General features: G+C 38.2%; 1 pseudogene; it reads left to right on the forward strand.

Annotated features, from left to right (window-relative positions):
• The first annotated feature begins 999 nt into the window (after nucleotides 1–999).
• On the forward strand, nucleotides 1,000–2,593 carry LOC118618941 (annotated as a pseudogene).
• The last annotated feature ends 20,791 nt before the right edge of the window (nucleotides 2,594–23,384 follow it).

The following is a 23,384-nucleotide window of genomic DNA, read 5'->3' on the forward strand; positions in this document are numbered from 1 at the left end:
ACATCTTCAGAGGAGCTCTATGACCTGCATGTCATGCAGTGACTCCCGGAAAACAGAGTTTGGGGTACGTTTGCCTAAACTCACACAGCAAGTGGGTTAGCTGCCCACCTGCAGTCCAACCCGGGCCACTTCAAGAGGAACTAGAAAGGGAGTTGGGTAAAAGATGCAGCAAGGCCAGCTGGCTGTAACCATACAGATTTAGTGGAATGTCAGATGCAAAGACAGACATCTGTATATCTTTGCCCTGGTCTAACATTTAATATTGAATGGTATTTGGCATAATCCCTGAGTTGGCAAATGAGTTATCTATTTGCATCAAGGAAACCTAGCTATGCAGAGGCACTTGGACTTTTGCCATCCCATTAAATATTTTTGAGTTATCTCAAAGTGTGTGTCATAAGATATGAGATGCCACCAACTTAATGCTTTAATAATTGAATGAGAGGTTGATGTTTATTTTAACAAAACCAAATCCCTTTTCAGCAAGTCTACTTTTTTCCCATTATAAGAGAAGAATTGTATTATGAGACATTCTTCACCCACAATTTCTGAGTCATGTTTCTAGCTGGCATTTTGCCCTCTCATGCATCCCTGACATTGTCACTACCCACAGTAGAAAGGCAGAACTGCTACCACAAATTCACATCTGAGTTCCTTCTCCTTTTTTTTTTTTTTTTTTTTTTACAGTTTGTAGGTTTGCACAATGCTCTGATGATCTGGTATTGGTATGCAAAAGTAATAGCAAATAAAGATCCATGTTAAATGTAATGGAAGCAGAAGTGGGTGCAGGACCTGGCCCAGCAGCGGCTGCAAATGCAACAGCTTCCGAGGAAGGGAAGACAAATCCAGTGGTAGCGGTAGAGCCACTCCAGCCTGAGAAGGGACGACATCTGGTGGTCCAGCAGCAGAGCCTGGTTCCAGAGAGGCCAAAAGCGGGGATGTAAACTCTGTTGATTAAGTGGTGGTTTGGAGACAGAATCCTCGAATGGAAAAGATACACTAGAAGGTACTGGGGATAATTCCGAGGTGATGGATACTCAAGGGGGCTCTGTGGATGAAGAGAATGGCCGACAGTTGGGAGAAGTAGAGCTGCAGTGTGAGATATGTACAAAATGGTTCACAGCAGACACCTTTGGCATAGATACCTCATTCTTTCTACGTTTCATGACCAACTACAGTTTTCACTGCAATGTGTGCCATCATAGTGGGAATACCTGTTTCCTGAAGAAGCAAGTACACTTGAAGGAAATGTGCCTTAGTGCTTTGGCCAATCCAAGATGAACATCTGAAAACCATGTTCTCCAAAGATAAAGATATACCATTTATTGGTAAATACTGGGAGTGCATGATGACCAGACAGAGACCTGGGAAAATGACTTGGCCAAATAACATTGTTAGAACAATGAGTAAAGAAAGAGATGTATTCTTTGTAAAGGAACACCCTGATCTTGAGAGTAAGGACCCAGAAGAAGATTACCCCAAATTTGGACTTTTAGATCAGGATCTTAGTAACATTGGTCCTGCTTATGACAACGAAAAACAAAGCAGTGCCATGTGTACCAGCGGGAATTTAAATGAAGAATTGCAGCAGGAAGCAGTGGAAAAGGAAGAGGAGCTAAGTGCAAGCAGCAGGATGGAGGGACCACCAAGAAGGCCCTGAGTAACCCTTTGTTTTCTGCTCAGCACCTTCCCCCTCATGGCTACCCCTTGGAACACCTGTTCAACAAAGATGGCTATCGGTATATTTTAGCTGAGCCTGACCCCCACACCTCTGACCCTGAGAAGCTTGAACTCAACTGCTGGGCAGGAAAACCTACTCTTGAAGATCTCTACAGAGCCTGCTTGTATGAATGGGTTTTGTTAGCTCTACATGATCGAGCTCCCCAATTAAAGATCTCTGATGACCGAACTGTGGTTGGAGAGATCTACTCCACAGTGCGGGCTTCTCCTGGGGTACAGAAAAGTGCCTGGTACTTTGAAATTACAGCGAATGAGATGCCACCAGACACTGCTGCTAGACTGGGTTGGTTTCAGCCGTTGGGTAACCTTCAAGATCCCTTAGGTTACGATAAGTTTAGCTATTCTTCATGGAGCAAAAAGGGAACCAAGTTCCACCAGTCCACTGGCAAAGACTACTCTTCTAGCTATGGACAGGGAGATGTCCTAGGATTCTATATCACTCTTCCTGAAGACACAGAGATAGCCAAATCACTGCCTGGTACTTACAAAGACAAGGCTTTGATAGAGTTCAAGAGTTATTTGTATTTTGAGGAAAAATACTTTGTTGATAAAGCAGAGAAGAGGCTAAAGCAGACTCCCCATAGTGAGATAATATTTTATAAAAATGGTGTCAATCAAGGTGTGGCTTACAAAGATATTTTTTAAGGCGTTTACTTTCCAGCCATCTCACTGTACAAGAGCTGCATGGTTTCCATTAACTTTGGACCATACTTCAAGTATCCTCCAAAGATCTCACTTACTGCCCTGTGAGTGACATGGGCTGGGTGCTGCCATGGAACACACTCTGGCTGATGTCCTCTATCATGTGGAAACAGAAGCGGATGGGAGGCGGAGTCCTCTGTGGGAACCCTGACCAGGCTCCTCTTTCTTCGCAGACATGGATTGTCTGAAAAATAATGTTGGGTTTTTTTGTTTGTTTGTTTTTTAACTGTTGTGAACGTTATCCCAAAGATACTGCAGAACATAGCCTGTGCTGTTTGCAAGCTAAAAGGCTGAGTGGAATGGGAGACTTCCTGCCCTTCAGTACCCTCCCTGCTTCTGGCGACTGCTCCTATTTTGTGTACCATATGCCAACAAATCCCACAAGCTCCCATTTAAACTGGTGCGGTACCCTGTACCCCACCACCAGGACTTGTTATATTACTGTGGATAATGTTGCCCAAGTAGCTAACTTATTTAAAGACTTGTTCCCTGTGGGCACTGACTCCATCCCACCTGATTTGCAAGGAATTGATGGGCCTGTTTCTGAGAACAGCTGAAATCAATGGTGTGCATTCCAAACTGATCTAAGAGCTTGCCTTTGGTGTGGGGTTGCTTTTGTTATTAATTTTGAAATATATTTTTAACACTGAGATCTCTGAAACTACCCTGTCTCTATAGCTGTAGTCATGAAAGGAACTCACTTGCAGCTCTAACAATTAGAAACTCTTCCCAAATAAAACTTGTGATCAAGTGTGGGGAAAAAAAATGGAAGCAGGACATCTTCTCACTTCTATTCTCCATTGAAGGTATTAATAGGCAAAGAGAATTTCAAAGATGATATACAGTCAAGCTATTTTTAAAGTAACATTGGATAATTCAATTTATGCCTCTTATTTTAGCTTTTAATTTGAACAATGACATCTGAAAAATGTCAGTATATAGCCCCAGATTGCCATCCAAGACAACTGGGAATGTCACTCATTTATTAAATGTGTCTGTGTCAAACTCTGTCCTGAATGCTGGAAATTCAGTAGTGAACAATGCAAATGAGGTTCCCTCCTCATGTGGTCAAAGAAATGATAAACACATAATCCAATAAATTCAACAAAAGACTATCTGGTAGCTTTGAGGATGATGATTTCATTTTTTTTTTTTTTTTAATCCTCATCCGAGGACATTTTTCCATTTTTTGTACAGACAGAGTGGGAGGGAGAGAGAGGAAGAGAGAGAGAGGGAAACATCGATGTGAAAGGGACACATCGAGTGGCTGCCACCCGCACGACCAACCAGGGCCGGGGACAAACTGCAACCGAGGTATATGCCCTTAGCAGGAACCGAACCCGAGTCTCTCCGGACTGCAGGCGGACACTCTAACCGCTGAGCCAAACCGGCCAGGGCTGAGGATGATGATTTCAGACATTAAAAGCAGCTCCCCAAAGAGTGTCTTAAGTGGGATCCAAGCATTCAGTGGGCAATATATACAGAAGAGAAGGACTGTTTAGATTGTGCCAGTTAAGGCCTGGAGGAAATTTCAGGGACGAATAATACAAGGCATGGTCTAATCCCCTTAAGAAAAGTGTTTCCATCATTTCCTTGGCATGTAATTCTGTCTTTTCACATCTGCCCCCTCACCTGGTAGCTGAGCAGATGTGGGAAGGAACGCAGGGTGGGTGGGACTTGGGGAGGGTGCTGCTGAACCTTAGAGAACAGTACATAAAGGCTCACAACATTTAACAACCATGTTTTAACTGGTTAAAATTATTTTAAAATAGTTTTCCTCAGAAAATATGCAAATTAGAAGAGAGTTGCCTGTTTCTAATCATCAAAGGTTTTCAACTCCAGAGCCAGAAAAAAGTCATTTTTGATGCATTTGTAAATGGAACCATCCAATCCTGAAATAGCACTCTTTCATCCACCCCCTGATAATATCTCCCTGTGGAACTAGACTTTTCCCCTCCCAGGCAACTGAGGGGAAGTAATTACCTAAAAATCTCCTTACTTCTCTCTTCATACATTTATGTTGTCTACAATGCAGTCTGTAGAAATAGCCTCAAGGCAGTTCATTGCCTGCACTTTGCACTTTGCATGTAATCTGCATTCCTGGGGGTCATTGCAGCTTCCATCTACTCTTCAATTCTCACCCAAAGCAATGAGCAGAAAAGTTGTGAATCTGGGGAACACTTGAAATCCCACTTCACTAGATGTTATTGGCACATTAGACATTGTAGTGGACTGAATGGTGACACCACAACCCAGCAATGCCAACACCTACCAGAAGCTGGAAAAGGCAAGAAATGGTCTCTCCCCTAGAACCTTGCTGACATCTTGCTTTTGAACTTCTGACCTCCTGAATTATGAAGAACCCATTTCTGTTGTTTTAAGCTACCAAGTTTGTGATCATTTGTTATAGTAGCCCGAAGAAACTAATTCAGTCCCTACAGGTTTTTAATTTCATAACACTGAGGACTAAATGATGCGCCTGAGTGTGTATCCTATACACAGAATGGGCCAAATTAATGAGATTTGATCAGGTCTGTTAAATAATGAAAGAAAATGATAGAAATGTCTATTATAGAAATATCCCTATTTCTAACATTCATGTAGCATCTCAAGCAAAACAGAGGATGTCATCTTTCACTGTTAGAAGATAACTGCTCTGCCAGTGTGGCTCAGTGGATTGAACATCATCCCATGGACTGAAAGGTCCCGGTTCGATTCTGTTCAGGGCACATGCCCAGGTTGCAGGCTTGGTCCCCAGTAGGAGGCATACAGGAGGAGGCAGATCAATGTTTCTCTATGACATTGATGATTCTATCTCTCTTTCCCTTCTTCTCTCTCTCTAAAAAATCAATAAAAACATATTTAGAAAAAAAAATAAACTATATTTTTCAGGAGCTGTTTGGTTAGGTGATAATAATCATACTCTGACAGAAAACCAAGTAATTAAATACGGCCAGTGTACACCCACATTTTTCTGCAGATGTTTCTCTTCCTCCGGAGATGTCCTTATGCACAGAACTCAGTTCTCACCCCAGAGCTTAGTTCATCTCAGACTGTTTAATCAGCGCAAGGATGCTTTGTGGATTCATATTCCCTTTACACTGAAAAGAAAGCGACCTTGGAACTCTCTGGCACTTGAGCCACCATAAATTTCTTGCATTGCCAGAGAACAGCACAGGCCAACTGTGGGGAGCGGTTGTTTATTTCTCACAATACTGATGAAAGGCTGTTGTCTTGTGGTAATTCAGCTTCAAATTTGCCAGGAAAAAAGAGTCCTTCTCATTCCTCAGTAATAAAACACAGTGGCTGGGGACATGCAAAGACACTGAAAGAGACATTCATCAAGGTGTAGATGCTATTTCATGAAAACAAAATATGCCAAGCCACTGACACTGAATCCTAAGGAGCTGTTTGATCTTGCTCTCCTCACTTTGAGTGCCAGTCCAGACCAAACAGTGTTCTCGGTCTAAGGCTGCATCCCGATCACTGCTATACACAGTCATATGCCATAAATGAGTTTCTACTTCCTCTTCATTCTCTTTGGAGCAAGGTTCGATCCCACTTCGGACTCTTGCAGATCCCCAAGACTTCCCTGAGGTTTATATGGGCAGACTCTGGCGGAGGGCAGCAGTAAAGTGGGATGTTTCTAAGTATGCTCCAACTATGCCTCCATTAATACGATTTATTTCAAATGCTCATAATCCATCCTCAGAATTCATTGGTGAGGACAATAGCGCTGATGAATAATTTCACTGCATCCTAATGTCTCCGTTTTGTTAGAGTAGGCAGTTAGGTAATTAGCAAAAGAGGAGGGAACAAAGGAAACAGTCACCCCAGGGAGTAACCAGCATCCTTCTGTTGGATTAATGGGGGAAGGAGAAAACTTCCAGGGGGAATTCCCTTTGCTAAACACATGCACAGTAGAAGCCAAATGACAGCAGAATGATGAGGCATGCAGAGTAGCAGCCAAAATGGTCACCATAAAAGGGAGAGGGCAAAGCCTGGGGAAATCTGGGGGGAAAATCAGACAGGGTAACAGCATAAATCCAGGAAAAGAATTAGGGTAGGGCACAGGTCCAAGCCCAGGAAGAGCCAGGAAAGAGATTGGATCATTTAAAAAAAGCCTGCTCGTTCTCAAACCCAAGGAAATATAAAGAAGCCTGGCATGACAAAGAACCCACCATGCACCCTCCTTGGAGAACGCCTATACCCTGGCTTCTCTCGAGCACATACATTATGCCTTTTTTCCTCCTAAACTCTAAGGGTCCCCCACAAGACTTGCAACCAGGGGAGCAGTGAGCAGTGGCAGAGAACTCTCCTTTGCCTCTGCAGCTTCCTTTCCTGAGTTTGCACAGTGGCTACCCGAGTGTGCCCGCTCTCTGCCTGTCCCAGAGTGTGCTGTCACCTGTCACTTTTCACCTAATAAATCTTACTGTCACTGAACTCCTCCTTTATGAGTGTCCCTGACATTCTTTACCTGCAACACCGCTGAAGAACCTATTTCCTACAGTAACCATTTTATTGGAAAAAAACCTTTTTAAAAATAGTGGAACTAGACTGCAGCAGCAGAATGACTCAGAGATATGTCAGGATTGAATGTAAGTTTTACATTTCTGAACAGAACCAGCCTAGAAGTCTAGCAATGTTGGAGAGGGAGTTTCACACTCAATAATGACGTTTTTAAAAGTTTGATCACCCTTGAACTATTAAGAGTGGACCCACCATTTTACCAGAAGTACATATGTGTGATGAAAGATAAAGAAAAGTCTTACACATTTCCATCTTCTACACTGTACAATCTACTAAAGAATAACAGGCATATTTTCTTTTTTAAAAAATTATTTTTGATTTGTTTTTGTTACAGATGTTTCTCCTTTTCCCCACATTGATGCCCTCCTCCCCATCCCCCTCAGCCCATCTCCAGCTTTGTTGTCTATGTCCATTGGTTATGCACACATGCATATAAGTTCTGTAGTTTATCTCTTCCCCTCCAACACCCCCTCTTCTGAGGTTTGTGAGTCAGTATCCTACTTCTATGTCTCTGGGTCAATTTTGTTCATCAGTTTTGTTTAGTTCATTATATTCCACAAATAAGTGAGATCATGTGGTATTTATCTTTCTCTGATTAGCTTATATTGCTTAGCATAATACTCTCCAGGTCCCTCCATGTCATCTCAAAGGATAAGAGATCTTACTTTCTTACAGCTGCATAGTACTCCATTGTGTATATGTACCACAGCTTTTTTATCCACTCATCTAAAAGAAACAACCATCAAAATGGAAAGGGAACCATAATTGCTATATGGGAGACCATAATTGCTAATGATGCATCAGATAAGGAGTTAATTTCCAAATTATATAGAGTACTCATACAACTCAATAAAAGGAAAACAGGAATATTTTCTTAAAAAGTTAAAAAGAGATGCAAAAGCAATTACAAAATAGTAACTACTTAATTATCTAATGAAAAAAAACATGCAGTAAGTTATGTGTTTATAGGTGAAAAGATGTGGCAAGATGATTTGGCAAAGTGGGAGGAATCAGGGCCTTGTTTCATACAATCTGAGTGAGTTCACCACTCTCCCCTTTTTACTGTCTCTTCCTAGCTCTGGGATTGGGACCAGCAGGTTAACAACCTCTGTGACCCTAAACTCCATCAAAGTGTCTGTTTCAGACTCTTAAAGTGTTTGCAAAATAAGATAGAATGTATACGAAATGTCTCAGACATAGTAGGTGTTCAGATGTGTTATTGTTTTCTTATTACTACTTCTTCACTCCGATAGCCCACATTTTCCTAAGAAGGAACACTAAAATGTTTGATCAGATTCTCATGTGGTATTTCAAAGTCCCTGGGGTAGTGTTCATCACACTGCTAGATGTAGTAAGTGGGGAACTGCTGATTAAAGAAACAAAATGTACCAAACAGAAAATTCTTACCATCCAGATAATTCCAAAAGATGCTTGAGTTTGACTCATCAAAGAGGTAGTGATATGCATAGCTGAATGTCAAATTGAGAATCTTATGTGAAAAATGTCCTTCTACAAAATCCAAATCTCACCTCCTTGGTTATGTGAATTTTGTTTAAGCATTGAATTCTCCCTAAGCTTCCTGGTATCCAAGTGAACAATGGAAACACAGCAGATTGTATAATTTTCATTGACTGATAAAAAGGACATGTGGAGTCTTTCTGGAGATTAAATCCTAAGATTTAAAAAGTATGGCCATAAAGGAATGAGGCTACATGTACAAGTTGCACTGAAAAATGTGCTTTATCTCTGTTCTGCAGGTGTGGCTTCTAGTTATGCTGTCAGTGGTTGGGGGTAAAGTAGAAAAATGCACACCTGGTGGATATAACCTTAAGGGCATTATGACTCAAGAGGAAGCCTGGGAAGATACAGATGTGTGTGTCTGAGAATAGAAATAAATGTGAACATCATTAGCATATGTGAGATAAATGGAAAAATGGAGGGAAAAAACAGGTAACTAAGAATCTGTCTAGACTGGCTTCCCTTTAAAAAAAATCTTCATAAAATCAGCAGATATTAACAGTAATAATAGTCCTGAGATTGGGATGAGACTTAGGACATTGGCCTGGATGGTGTCTAAATTTAAGATGGTTTTTATGACAGAATAGATTGAGGTCACTGGTTGAATTCTATGTGAATGTAAGAACTTCTGTGCAAATATGTATAACCCATGGACACAGACAATAGTGTGGTGAAGTGGGGGGAGCAGAGTGGAGTGGGTCAATGGTGAAAAAGGGGGACATTTGTAATACTTTCAACATAAAGATAAATTTAAAAAACAGAAAAATTTGATCCATTATTTTATCCAGGAAATAATATATCTAAATTCAACCAGAAGAGTATTTTCTTCCTATGACCAAAGAAAGTGAGTACAATCATTCTTGTCTTAACAGGAAATAGGGTGTAGGAAGAGATTGCTGATGCTTCAGTTGATATGCTAAGATTGTTTCCCATTATTTAAATTACTTTGCATATTTAAGGAGTAGAAATACCGTTTTAGAGAAGTCACAAGGTGGTCAGATATCTGCATTAACGGAATATATGTAAAAAGTCCCAAAAGCAGAATTGTGGAGCCATGATATTTCCTCATTGTTCCACTAGTTAGAAATGATGAAAAAAATTACTGTGTGTAGAGAATGCTTAGAAAAACATCTGTTCTAAAAGTCTTGCTGGTCAACTTTTTCACTGATACATTCATTACCAATTAACCATGAGGGCAAATAATCCAAACCAATAAATATTTTGTTTCCTTTTGTTTCAGTTTGTCAGAAGTTTTTAAGGAAGTTCCCTTCCCTCACTGTTCATTAGAATTACCTAGAGAGCTTTTAAAAATCTATATGCCTGGGTCCACACCATTCTCCTGGGAGGAATTCAGGCACCAGTGTTTGAAAATCCACCCAGGTGCTTCTGGTGGGTAAACAAAGCTGGGTACCAGTGTTTTAATGTATAAACTAGTAAATTAAATAAGAAAATCAGATACAACAGGAAAAGAAAGGTTAAAAATGAAGAATGTGGTTACCATTAATTCTGGTCACCTTAGTAGCTGGAACCCATTTCCCCACTCCTTGAATCTGGTCTGGCCTTGTGATCTATTTTGGCCAATAAGATGTGGTAGAGATGACATGAGGTGGGTCTCAGCCTCAGTGTAGCTTGTGCCTTTATCTGTCTGGAATACTACCTTTGCCACATGAGAAAGCCTAGGCTAGACGACTGAGTCATAGGAGACCACATAGAGAGATGCCCAGTCATTAGGCAGCACCAACTTCTAGACACATGCGTAGAGTCATCCTGGATCATGCAATGTCTGTACCCCACTTGACACTTGACAGAGCAGAGGTGAGCCATCCCAACTGAGCCTGACGAAATGATCTGCCTATAGAACTATAAGAAGAAATATAAACGGTTGTTCTTTTAAGTCAGCACACTTTGGAATAGTTTCTTATGCAGTAATCAATACAAATATATAGGAAAGAAAACCTCTTGAAACTGGGCTGTCAGATGAGCCTGACAGCCAGCCTCCTCCTGGCTCTCAGGTCCCCATGTCACCTCTCCTGACATTTTACAAGGCTTGATCTGTATAGCCAATAGAATATCACAAAAGTGTGTGACTTCTAAGGCTGGATCAGAAAATATATTGTGGCTTCAGACTTTCTCGCTCTTCTTGCATAAAGGTTGTGGGGCCAATGGCTTGATGGTGAACTAGATAAGCAGTGCTTTGTAGCCTAGGGAAATGGGAAATGGTACATTTATTTGGGGTGCCAGGTGGTTATCCCAGCAAATGAAAATCCTGTCTAGGAACAACATTCAGTTCTATCAGAGATAAAAATCTGGCACTACATGGGGATTTAGTACCTTCAGCTCTATAGATTAGAAAACAGCAGCCCTGGCCAGTTTGGCTCAGCGGTTAGAGCGTCGGCCTGCGGTCCGGAGAGACCCGGGTTTGGTTCACGCTAAGGGCATGTACCTCGGTTGCAGTTTGTCCGCGGCCCTGGTTGGGTCGTGTGGGTGGCAACCACTCGATGTGTCCCTTTCACGTCGATGTTTCTCTCTCTCTCTCTCCCTCCCACTCTATCTGAACAAAATATCAAAAAATGTCCTCGGGTGAGGACTTAAAAAAAAAAAGAAAACAGCAGGTTGATAGGCTGACCAGTACATACACATCAGGGAACTATAGAAACCACTTATTTTTATTTTTTTAATCTTCACTCAAGGATATGTTTTTGTTGAATCTAGAGAGAGGGAGAAAAAGAAAGGCAGAGAGAGAGAATAAGAGAGAGAGAGAGAAAGAGTGAGAGAGAAACTTCTGTGTGAGAGAGAAAAACACTGACCCATTGCCTTCCATACCCACCCTGACTGGGGATCAAACCAGAAACCTAGGTATGTGTCCTGACCAGGAATCGAACCCGCAACCTTTAGCATATGGGATGATGCTACAACCAACTGAGCCACCCATCCAGGGTACAGAAACCACTTACAACCAAGAAAAAAATAATGTAGAAATTTATGTTAAGAGGTGATAAAGAGAAATGTATACTTTTTTGGACAAAATACCAGCTATGGCCTAATCTAAGAAAGGAATGAGAGTTGGGAGAATTAAGAAAGATTAAACAACAGAACTAGAATGGAGAAAAAGATAAAACATAATAAGTAAAGAGAATAAAATTGGAAAACAACTAGTATTTTTTTAAGTAAATTTTTTTAGAGTTTTTGTCCTTCCTTAACTGCTATAGCTATAACCAATCATGTCACAATCTATAGAAAAATAGGAATAAAATGTGCATGTGCATTGAAACTGAATAACTTCAATGACGGATGCTAATATGTAAATTTTAAGAAGATTGTCAGTTTCTCTAAAACACCTGAAAGAGCAGCCTAGCTATACGGCAGAGTGGAGAAAACAGAAAAACTGTGAGCAGCTCAGCTTCTACAAAATAGAGGCAAATGAGCAAAAATAAATAAACATTAATTCATCAAAATGAAGGTCTGTGAGCTATGGAATTTTATTGTGGGATATATAGTTGGTGATATTCTTGCCCAGAAGGAGTAATTAATTGCTGAAGGCTGAGGGAAAACAGATACAAAATGAGATTATTGGTTTCCTCACCTCACTTCCCAGATGCCCTTATAATTGTGTTGGTCAGGGGTACTAAGTTTCAGTTATGCAAAATAAATAAGTCCTAGAGATCCAATTACAGCAGTGTCACTATAGTTATCAACACCGGACTGTGTACTTGAGATTTGCTGAGAAGGTAAATCTCATGTTCTCACCACACATACACATTGCACACACACACGACAAAGAAAACGAAAGAAGATGGTAACTGTGTGAGATGGAAGCTATATTAATTATAACCTCAAAACATCAAGTTGTACACCTTACATACATACAATTTTTATTTGTCAATTGAACCTCAGTAAAGCTGGGAGAATTGTGTTGTAACAAATGGCATGCAACAGAACAATTCCAAATGGGCATCTATGAATAAATGAAACCACAATAAAAATAAATGAAAAAATAAATTAGAAATGAGTGAAGACAGATTGAAAACAAAATGCTGTTATAGAAATATGCATCAAAGGATGAATTAATCTATTTAGCAGGGCGTTTAAGATAAATATATATTTATATTTATACTCTTGAAGAAGCAACATGATTATTAGTGGAAAAATCAATATTAAACTCCAGAACATCTGACTTCAAAGTCTGTGCTTTTAACCATAGTGTGATGGATGCTACCTAATAAAATTTAAAATAGTAAAAAAGGAGGAAACAAAGATAAACACAGAACTTAATGCATTGAAAAACAGAAGATAAAAGACCTGGCCTTTATGGCTCAGTTGGTTGAAGCGTTGTCCTGCACACAGAAAGATTGCAGGGTCAAGTCCAGGTCTGGGCACATACCTAGGTTGCAGGGTTTGTCCCCTGTTGGGGTGCATATGGATAGTTATTCTCTCACATCTATGTTTTTTTCTCTCTCTCTCTCTCTCTCTCTCTCTCTCTCTCTCTCTCTCTCTCTCCCTTCCTCTCTCTCTCTCTGAAATCAATAAGAACAGATCCTTGGGTAAGAACTAAAAAAGAAAAAAAAGTATAAAATATGCATAATTAGGATTTATTTTTAAACAAATCAATTAACTATATAAAACAGTAGCACATACAAACCAGGGGGGAGTAGGGGGAAGAAAAAAGTAAATGTACTTCAAATTAGAAGAATAAAGAACTAGCCTTAAATCAGAACACATTATAATGGAAGAGCTTGCTCAGCTGTACAAATAAATTAGAAAGCCTGATTAAAGTTGAAAATATACATTATAAATTATTACACATTGACTCAGAATAGATGGGAAACCTTAAGTAGACTGATGGCCATAGGCTACAGTGAAACAGGGGTGAAATTATCCTATAACATAACCACAAAAAAATATCAGGCCCAGATAGTTTCACAGGTTCAGTTTTGTGAATATTTCAAGTAATATATAAATCCGACCTTATTTGGGTTATTTCATAGACTATAGAAAGAAGACTCCCAAATATTTTTCCTTTATTCAGGATAACTTTTATGCCATCCCCCTCCAAAAGGTAAAACTGACACATAGAATCACAGGATGAGAAACCAAAACCCAGCCTCTTTTCAATTCAAAGGAAGAATGATTCCTTTAAAATGTGAAGTAGATTGTGCCTTTCCTCCACCCAGACTTCTGCAATTTTCCTGTAACATTCAAAGGCCTTTGGATGGCCCTGAGTGATGTTCTCATTCCATTCCAGCTACATTAGATATCCTCACATCTTACGACCTTTTCCCTTTGCTACTTCCTTTGGAAGAATCTTTTCCCGAATATCTTCATGGCTCATGGCCTCCTTCCAGCGTTTATCAAAGATCAATTTTTATAAATGAGGCCTGCCCTAATGACCCCTCATCATCGTATTTAAATTAGCAATGACCTCCCAAACCCACTCTGGATTCCCTCTTCCCTGGGTTTGTTTGTTTGCTTCTGGTAACACCTCCTACCTTGTACCCTGTTGTGTAACTGACCTGTCTTTCTTCCCTGCCAGAATGTAAGCTCTGGGAAAAGCAGCTACTGTGTTGGTTTATTTGCTGAAACATTCTAAGCACCCAGAAACAATGTCTGGGATATGGTAAACTCTCAGTATATATTTATTGTATCAATTAATTGACTATTTCAAATTTTTATTTCTTCAGTTTTCCTTTTTCTCCCTTTTTGGAAACAACTATATTTATATATTGAACCTCCTGGATTAATCCTGTAGTATCCTTGTCTTTAAATACATTTTTTTTTTTTCCATCATTTTCTTCTGGTTCTACTTTCTGGAATTGTTCCTGACCTTTCTTTTCTAGCATTTGAATAAGTTCTTTAAGTTCTGCTTTTTATTTATATTTAATATTTAAGGATACATATGGCTTTCTGATTTTTCTTTTTATATGGCATTCTATCTCTATTTACTAGATGTCATGTCTTCCCTTATCTGTCTGAATACATTAAATGTAGGATTTTTCAAAAACTTTTTTCTCACTTTATAATTATAAAAATAGACAATTTATAATGATGAAATCCTATTAGAAGTAGGAGCTAGAGGAAGGTGAGTCTTTAGTTTTTAATTTTATATCCTTGGGTACTATTTGACTCTCTTACAATATGCATATATTACTTTTATAATGATATTATTAATAATAATAAGGAGTAGGAGGAAGAAAAGTCATTAGATAAGCAATTTGACCTCTGACCAATAGATTTATAATGCTTGTGCAGCATCAGAACACGAATATCCTTAAATATCATCATAGGCCCAGAAAAAGAATTCAGGTTCCATCAGGCAACTTAATATCTCTCTGAATTCTATAGTAGTTCTTCCATGCATAATTTAGAGTCCCTGTAATGACTTTTACTAACCAATGTCACTCCCCATCCTTATGTTATCTATTGCAGAGTGGGACATTGATGAAGGATTTTAATGTGTTCTGGACTTTTAGTCATCTATACTTATGCTATTGTGTCTTGTATAGCAATCTTGGGCCCTTTAGCCTACCATGCAGCAGTGTAAAGGGAAATCTTTCAGGTATCCTTAATTGGTAGTATTTATTTTGACTAATAGCCTCATAATGGACCTGTTCCCTTGTATTAACCTTAATTATTTTGGCAAATATGAGCTGGGAACCTGAGCCATCACTACCAAATGAGTGTGTGGCAAAGGAAGGTGACTTGAGCTTATGTATCCAGATTGGACAGGTTGGGACAAGCTCACATGACCTGTATCTGAGGCAATTTGTGGCAGATCAGTCCTGGCCTAGGCCAGTCTTCCATATGCCAGTTTCCTTAGGCAGGTGCCACCAAGAATACAGACCATGATGTGCCCAGGAGACCAACTAGCCTGCCCTGAAATTCTGCACCCACGTGACTCACAAAGAGGACAGGTCATGGGTGTTGCCACGAGCGGATTTTGCACTAAGGTTCTGCCAAGAATCTCAGGTGTGTTACTGTCCCAAGACCTTTAGGTTTCACTTGTCATGCCAGTTTTTACAGCCCAGGGTTTCATTAGGGCTTGTCACTAATTCTAAAGTGTCCTTTCTGTTAACCCAGTCCTCTCTGCTTCGTTCTGTTTTCTGAAGCAGAATCTTTAGGACCTTTCTCCCCCTCATCACTGTAGGGTTTACTTATGTCTACCATTGGCTACATTGAGAAGTAGATAAAATGTGCTTATGCTACCTTCCCATCTGCACACTCAACCAAAATGATGCCACCCTTTGGGTCTCGATTTCTGTTAACTGTTCACATTCACTCAACAAACATTAACTGTCCAATCACCATCTGCCAAGTACCTTCTAAGCACTGGGGATATTTTTGTGAACAAAATAGACCAAATCCCTGTAATCATGGAGCATATATTTTACTAATTGTTCCCTTAGAATCAATAGATTTTAATAACACCATTTCCTGTTTCTAAAGAAACAGTCTTTAAACAGGTGATGTTGGGGGTTCAGAGTATCCAGGATCTTAAGGAGTTAAATCATGATATTAGTTTGGGACAAACTATAGTCTAGTACTATAGGAAATGTGGTTGTGGTGGAATATATCTCTAAAAATAATGTCTTATGTTAGGCTGTTTGTATTGTCCTAAAGCGACCTGCTATAGCGGAAAGAACCCTGGATTTGGTATCAACAGACATGTTAAAATTCTGTCTCTGCTCTGTGTTGTGCTTTTTGGCTAGTATTTCACCACTCTGAGCATTAGTCTGTCACCATCCCCCACCCCAAGTAAAAAGGGAACTTTATTACCCATTGAGAGGAAGTAGTGAGATAATATATGTTTAGCAGCCTAGGCTGGCCTGGTGCAAAATAAAGACTCAGTGTATGAATGCTCTTTCTGTAGAAAGGGCAGGAAATGAGGCCCTCAGCAGAGCCCTTGATCCCAGCAGGGGAGTATCCAGTATATAGACCCTGCAGCTTTTGGGGAGTCTGCCTTGTGCCCTGTGTGAGGAGATGTTTGGGGCAGACTTGGAGCCCACCCAGCTCCATGGCCAGCAGGCTGCAGGGCTGGGAGGCCTGGGGTCTGACAGCTGGCTCTCCGATGCATGAAGCCCTTCACTGAAGCCATTTTCATATGAAACAGACACTATTTACCCACAGCAGTGTGTTTGGAATGAAAGTATATGCCAACTTTTTGCAGGTCCTTTTCATGACAAACTCCAACAGCCTCAGGAAAAAGATGGAGAAAGGCACTTTGGAAGAATGACAAGGGAGGTCCATGCTGAATTATGGCAAGGGTGGCTGAGGACACACACACATGTGTTTTATATTGTATCCTCTTTATAATTCAGAAGGAGAATAGTTAGATACAAAGTAAAAGGCCCATTAAAATGACAGTGCTGTGGGTGACTCCCTCTAACAGCCCTCACAGAGGTTTACATAGAATGATGTAAGAAAGGAGGAGGCATTAGACATAAATTTGGACCCTTCTGAAATGTACCTGTAACTTGATTCACAGAAAGTCAAGATGAGATTCTATTTCCAAAGGCTTCAATAGGAAGTTTATGCTAGTTAATAAGAATAAATAAATAGATAGTAAGAAGTATTTTCATTGAAAAGACATGAATAATATATGAATTTAGTATCTCAATGCAGGGGTAATGATTATCAGAAAAGAGAGAGAAAGGAGAAAAGAAAGAAGATAAAGAAAAATTCTTAAATAATATTTTTTATGCTAAAATTTGGAGGAGAATTCTTTAAAAGTACCTGTTCATCCCAATGATGAATAAAATTATTTAGATAAATTGACAACAAATATATATGTTGTACTATTGGGGTTTTGTGATGCAGATAGCACATCCTAGAAGCACCAAAAATTACTTTTTTATTTATACATTATCATAATAATACATAATATCCTTAAAGGGAAGGAACATATTTCTAAAAAAAAAATTAATTTTTATATAACAATAAAAAACCTCAGTGAACTAGGCCAATAAAATTATTGAGTCCTTATTTCTCTTAGTGTAATACTCTCCAGGTCCCTCCATACTGTCTCAAAGGATGAGAGATCCTTCTTTCTTACAGCTGCATAGTATTCCATTGTATAAATGCACCACATCTTTTTTATCCACTTGTTTACTGATGGACCCTTGGGCTATTTCCAGATCTTAGCTATTGTGCATAGTGCTGCTATGAACATAGGGGTGCAAATATTATTTCTAATTGGTGTTTCAGGCTTCTTGAGATATATTCCTAGAAGCAAAATAATTGGGTCAAATGGCAATTTTATTTTTAATTTTTTTAGTAAATACTATATTGTTTTCTATAGAGGTTGCACCAATCTGCATTCCCACCAACAGTGCAGTAGGGTTCGCTTTTCTCCACATCCTCACCAGCACTTGTCATTTTTTTATTTGTTGATGATAGCATTCTGGCAGGTGTGAGGGGATACCTCATTGTTTTAGTTTGCATTTCTTTGATGATTAATGACTTTGAACATTTTTTTATATGTCACTTGGCCATCTGTATGTCCTCTTTGGAGAAGTGTCTGTTCAGGTCCTCTGCCCATTTTTAATTGGATTTATTGTCTTCCTTTTGCCCTGGGTGTGAGGGGATAGAAGAACTAAAGGATTTCTACAGATATGAAATATAATTGCTTTCTGATTTCTTCCACTTATTGAAATTTGTGGGAGAGGGAAAAAACCTTGAACTCTCCAATGTCAAGATTCTTCTCAGCTGCTAAATGATGAATGCCTGGATTAGTAGAGGCTTTGTCCAATCCAGCACCTCAGTGAGACTGGGGATGTGCAAGTTGGGGTTTGTTTGCCATAGTGTGTCTCAAGATTATGGTGAAAGGATGCTAGGTGGGTCCCCAGGGTCTATCAAATTGTCCACTGGAAGTTTGGCAAGTTCCCAAGAAAAAGTAACATAATTATTTGGTTCATAACACAGTTTACAAGTTTAAATGTTAGAAATTTTCACAGAAAATTTTTATGTACTTAACATTTTTGTCAGAGGTTTTATATGTGCTTAAAAAACAGGGTTTATATTTGTCTTTCTCTGCTTTGCTTGTTTTGCTTACGATAATACTCTCCAGGTCCCTCCATGTCATCTCAAAGGATAAGAGTTATTTCTTTCTAATAGCTGCATAGTACTCCATTGTGTGTATGTACTACAGCTTTTTTATCCATTTGTCTACTGATGGACATTTGGGCTGTTTTCAGATCTTAGCTATTGTAAATAGTGCTGCTATGAATATGGGGTACATATATTCTTTCTGATTGGTGTTTCAGGCTTCTTAGGGTATATTCCTAGAAGTGGGATCACATGATCTCACTTATTTGTGGAATATAATGAACATAGCAGTCTGAGGAAAGGGGTAGTCCCAGGGACATGGAAGTGGGGTACAGACTGAGAATCCCCAGGAGAGGGGGTGGTGGGGGAGAGATAAACCACAGAACTTATATGCACGTATGCATGAACAATGGACATGGACAACAAAGCTGGGGACAGGGCGAAGAGGGTGGGGGAGGGGGTATCAGTGGGGGAAAAAGGAGAAACATCCATAACAAAAATAAAGTAATTAATTTAAAAAAAAAAGTTGGGTTGATCAGTTTATCTTGATGAATATATTCATAAGAGTGGTTTGCCTTGGCAATAGTATTTTCAAGTTCAAACAATAAAATAAGTTGCTTCTGTATTGTTTTTGTTTGTCAAATTTTCTTTTATTCTTACCAGTGTGTACTTTCCATATCTTCAATCAATAAAAATGGATGGATGACTCAGAAATAGTCACTGAAGATAAAAATGATCTTAAAAACAAAACAAAAAAGATATGCTCAAATAAAATTATGTCATAAATAGTAAACAAGTCTTCAGTTTGAATAAATAATGTGTGTGTGTGTGTGTGTGTGTGTGTGTATACACACACAATTATATATACAAACAATTTCACACATGTAGCTAAAAATTAAAAGTACAAATGGGAAATATAATGTTAATGTAAAAAATTAAAATTTTATAGGACTAGTGAGGCCTCCATCTTCAAATATGCCTGTTATAAAATTTTGAAAATACATTATAAAGTTATCTATGTTTTCACATCATTTTAAAATAAATACGGGAACTTGTACTTATCTTTCAAAACAAATATAAACTAATGGATCACAACAAAATGGTAAATTTTATCTCTAAAGTCAAAGAAGAGATAAATGTGAGAGATGCATGATTCAGTTTTTCTCTTTATAGCAAAAAGTTATGTAAATCTTATTATTGCCCAAACGTGTTTAAAACCACCATAATATTAATGATAAATATAAAGCACAGAAAGGAAGCTGAACAAACCATTACCAAAACAAACCATTACCAAAATTCTTTTATCCATTGGTATTATTAGATATCCCTTTACAGAAGTAGGCTGTTACGATTTAACCCAAGTTCAATTTGACTCAAAATCATCGTCAAGATGGTATGAGCTATCCGTTAAGTGTTTTTAGATATCTGCTATACTTCCATGTGCACATTTGCTTGATTATCTACCTCCTAGTATGACAGAATCATCCTATGACAGATACCAGTTGGGTATAATTGGTAAATTAATTTGAATAAGCTCAATCCTTACTTAGAGGTAACCATTATGTTAGATGGTTCTTTTCCAAATAAGTACAAATTATATTGTGATCAAAACTATGTAAAAATCACAGACTTCTTTTTATTAAGGCTGATTTCATAGATATCAATAATGATGAAACTGATCTGTCTTGTCCCATGCCCTTGTATATTTGATTCAAAGCAAAAGCCAATTTTCTTTTTTTAGTTCTGTCAATTTATATTTTATTTAATTTATTATTTTTTTTATAAATATTTTTGTCTTTATTAATTTCAGAGAGAGATGAAGGGAGAGGAGGAGAGAGAAACATTGATGAGAAAGAACATTGATTGGCTCCCTCCTGCATACCCCCCACTGGGGATTTGGCTCACAACCTGGGCATGTGCCCTGGCCCAGAATTGAACTGGTGTCCTCTAGGTGCATGGGTCAGCACTCAATCACTGAGCCACACAGGCTGGGCCAATTTGTATTATAGAATATTATTATAACTTTAACATTCTGGTGTGTCTGATTCTTTATTGTGCTCTGTACTTTTACTTCTACTCTCTAATTATTATGAGAGTGCTAACAAGTTGGATGAAGCCAGAAATATATAGTGTTTGAATCAGTGCTTAGTATATATAGGAGACATTATCAATAGAAGGCAATAAATAATTTTAAAAATTTGTTTTATGATAAAAGTACGAACTGAAGAAGAGGGTGATTTCTGTTTATCAGATTGTTCATGAGCTCAGATGTAGACTCAGTGTTAATGCATACCCACTCTACGTGCCACAGAGAACAATGTTGTTGTGCAGGTTAAAGAGGCTGAGGCCACTGGATGATTTATTCACGGAGAATACTTAGCTGCCAACATTTTGCGTCTGAATCCCAATTTAGACTGAAATAAAATAAAAATAATTGTCCATATAACTACGTGATAAATCAGTTAATACAGATAGAACGACACTTTACTTTCCACACCGAAGACCTTCAAGAGCAATGTTGAATGCGGGTTGAGATGAAAGCACTTCCTCATAACCTACATGGAGACTGAGAAAGCATTTCCATGATTTCCACTAGCTTTCCCATAGTCCACTACCTCAGAAATATTGTCAGGGTCTTTAGGAGCATAGACCTATCACTCCTAGGCCGAAAATCCACAATTTTAAAATAAAAATCAGGACACTACCTCAATTTCTAAAAAAAAAAAAACAATGTTTTCTCCAACAATTAATAATACTCTTGACTGCTTAATTAACAAGAAAAATTATGTTCACATTTCGTATAATAAATTGATTGCTGAAAATTTGCCTTTCCCTTCCAACTTCATAAGTTTACTTACTTTTTGTAAAAACAATTCAAAGGATCAATGAAACAAAGAGCTCTTTTTTTGAAAAAATAAACAAGATTGATGGACCCTTAGCTAGACTCACCAAGAAACAGAGAGAGAGAACCCAAATACACAAAATCAGAAATGAAAGAGGAGAAATAATAACTGACACCACAGAAATACAAATAATCATTAATAAATAGTATGAACAATTATACAGCAAGAAATTTGACAATCTAAGTGAAATGGACAAATTTCTAGAAACACATAGTCTCCCAAAACTGAACCGGGAAGAGATAGAAAACTTGAACAGATCAATATAAAAAAAAATAAAATAAATAAAAAAAAATTGAAGATGTAATCAAGACTCTCCCAGCAAACAAAAGCCCAGGCCCGGATGGCTTCATGGGGGAATTTTACTGAACATTCAAAAAAGAACTAATACCCATTGCCCTTAAATTTTTCAAAAAATTCAAGAAGAAGGAAAACTTCCAAACACGTTTTATGAGGCCAGCATAATTCTAATTCCAAAACCAGAAAAAGACACTACAAAGAAAGAAAACTACAGGCCAATATCCCTAATGAACATAGATGCCAAAATCCTAAACAAAATACTAGCAAATCGAATCCAGCAATACATCAAAAAAATTATTCACCATGACCAAGTGGGATTCATCCCAGTGATGCAAGGCTGGTGCAATATTTGCAAATCAAAAAATGTGATACACCACATAAACAAAATGAAAGATAAAAATCATATGATCATATCAATAGACGCTGAAAAAGCACTTGACAAACTCCAGCACTAATTTCTGATAAAAATGCTCAGAGCAATCTGAGAATAGAGGGATCATATCTCAACATAATAAGGGTCATATATGAAAGACCTACAGTCAACATCATACTCAATGAGCAAAAACTAAAAGCATTTCCCTTAGGAACAGAAACAAAACAAGGATGACCACTTTTGTCACTCTTATTTAACATAGTACTGGAAGTCTTAGCCACAGCAATCAGACAGGAAAAAATAAATAAAAGGGATCAAAATTGGAAAAAAGGAAGTAAAACTGTCTTTATTCACAGATGACACGATACTATATGTAGAAAACCGCAAAGACTCATAAAAAATGTACTAGACTTAATAAATGAATTTGGAAAAGTAGCAGGATACAAAATTAACGTCAAGATATCGATGGCATTCTTATACACCAATGATGAACTCACAGAAAGAGAAACTAAGAAAATAATCCCATTTACCATTGCGGCAAAAAAAAATTAAGATACCTAGGAATAAACTAAACCAAAGAAATAAAGGACCTATTCGCAGAAAACTACAGGTCATTGAAAAGAGAAATAAAGGATGATATAAAAAGTGAAAGCATATACCTTGTTCATGGATTGGAAGAATTAATATCATTAAAGTATCCATACTACCCAAAGCAATATATAGATTCAAAACAATCCCCATCAAAATACCAACAGCATACTTCACAGAACTAGAACAAATACTTCAAAAGTTCATATGGAACCAAAAAAGATCCTGAATAGCCACAGCAATCTTGAAAAAGAAGAACAAAGTTGGAGGGATCACATTACCAGATTTCAGGTTATACTACAAAGCCACTGTAATCAAAACAGCCTGGTACTAGCACAAGAACAGGCATATAGACCAGTGGAACAGAACAGAGAACCCAGAAATGAACCCAAGACAATATGCTCAATTAATATTAAGAAAGGTGGCAAGAGCATACAGTGGAGTAAAGACAGCCTCTTTAATAAATGATGTTGGGAAAATTGGACAGCTATATGCAAAAAAATGAAACTAGACCATCAACTTACACCATACACAAAAATAAACTCAAAATGAATAAAAGACTTAAATGTGATTCATAAATCTATAAAAATTCTAGAAAAAATGTTGGCAACAAAATTTCAGACATCATACGCCACAGAATATTCACTGATACATCACCTAAGTCAACAGAAACAAAGGAGAAAATGAACACATGG

The sequence above is a fragment of the Molossus molossus genome, unplaced genomic scaffold (genome assembly GCF_014108415.1).
Source record: "Molossus molossus isolate mMolMol1 unplaced genomic scaffold, mMolMol1.p scaffold_m16_p_6, whole genome shotgun sequence".
Lineage (NCBI taxonomy): Eukaryota > Metazoa > Chordata > Mammalia > Chiroptera > Molossidae > Molossus > Molossus molossus.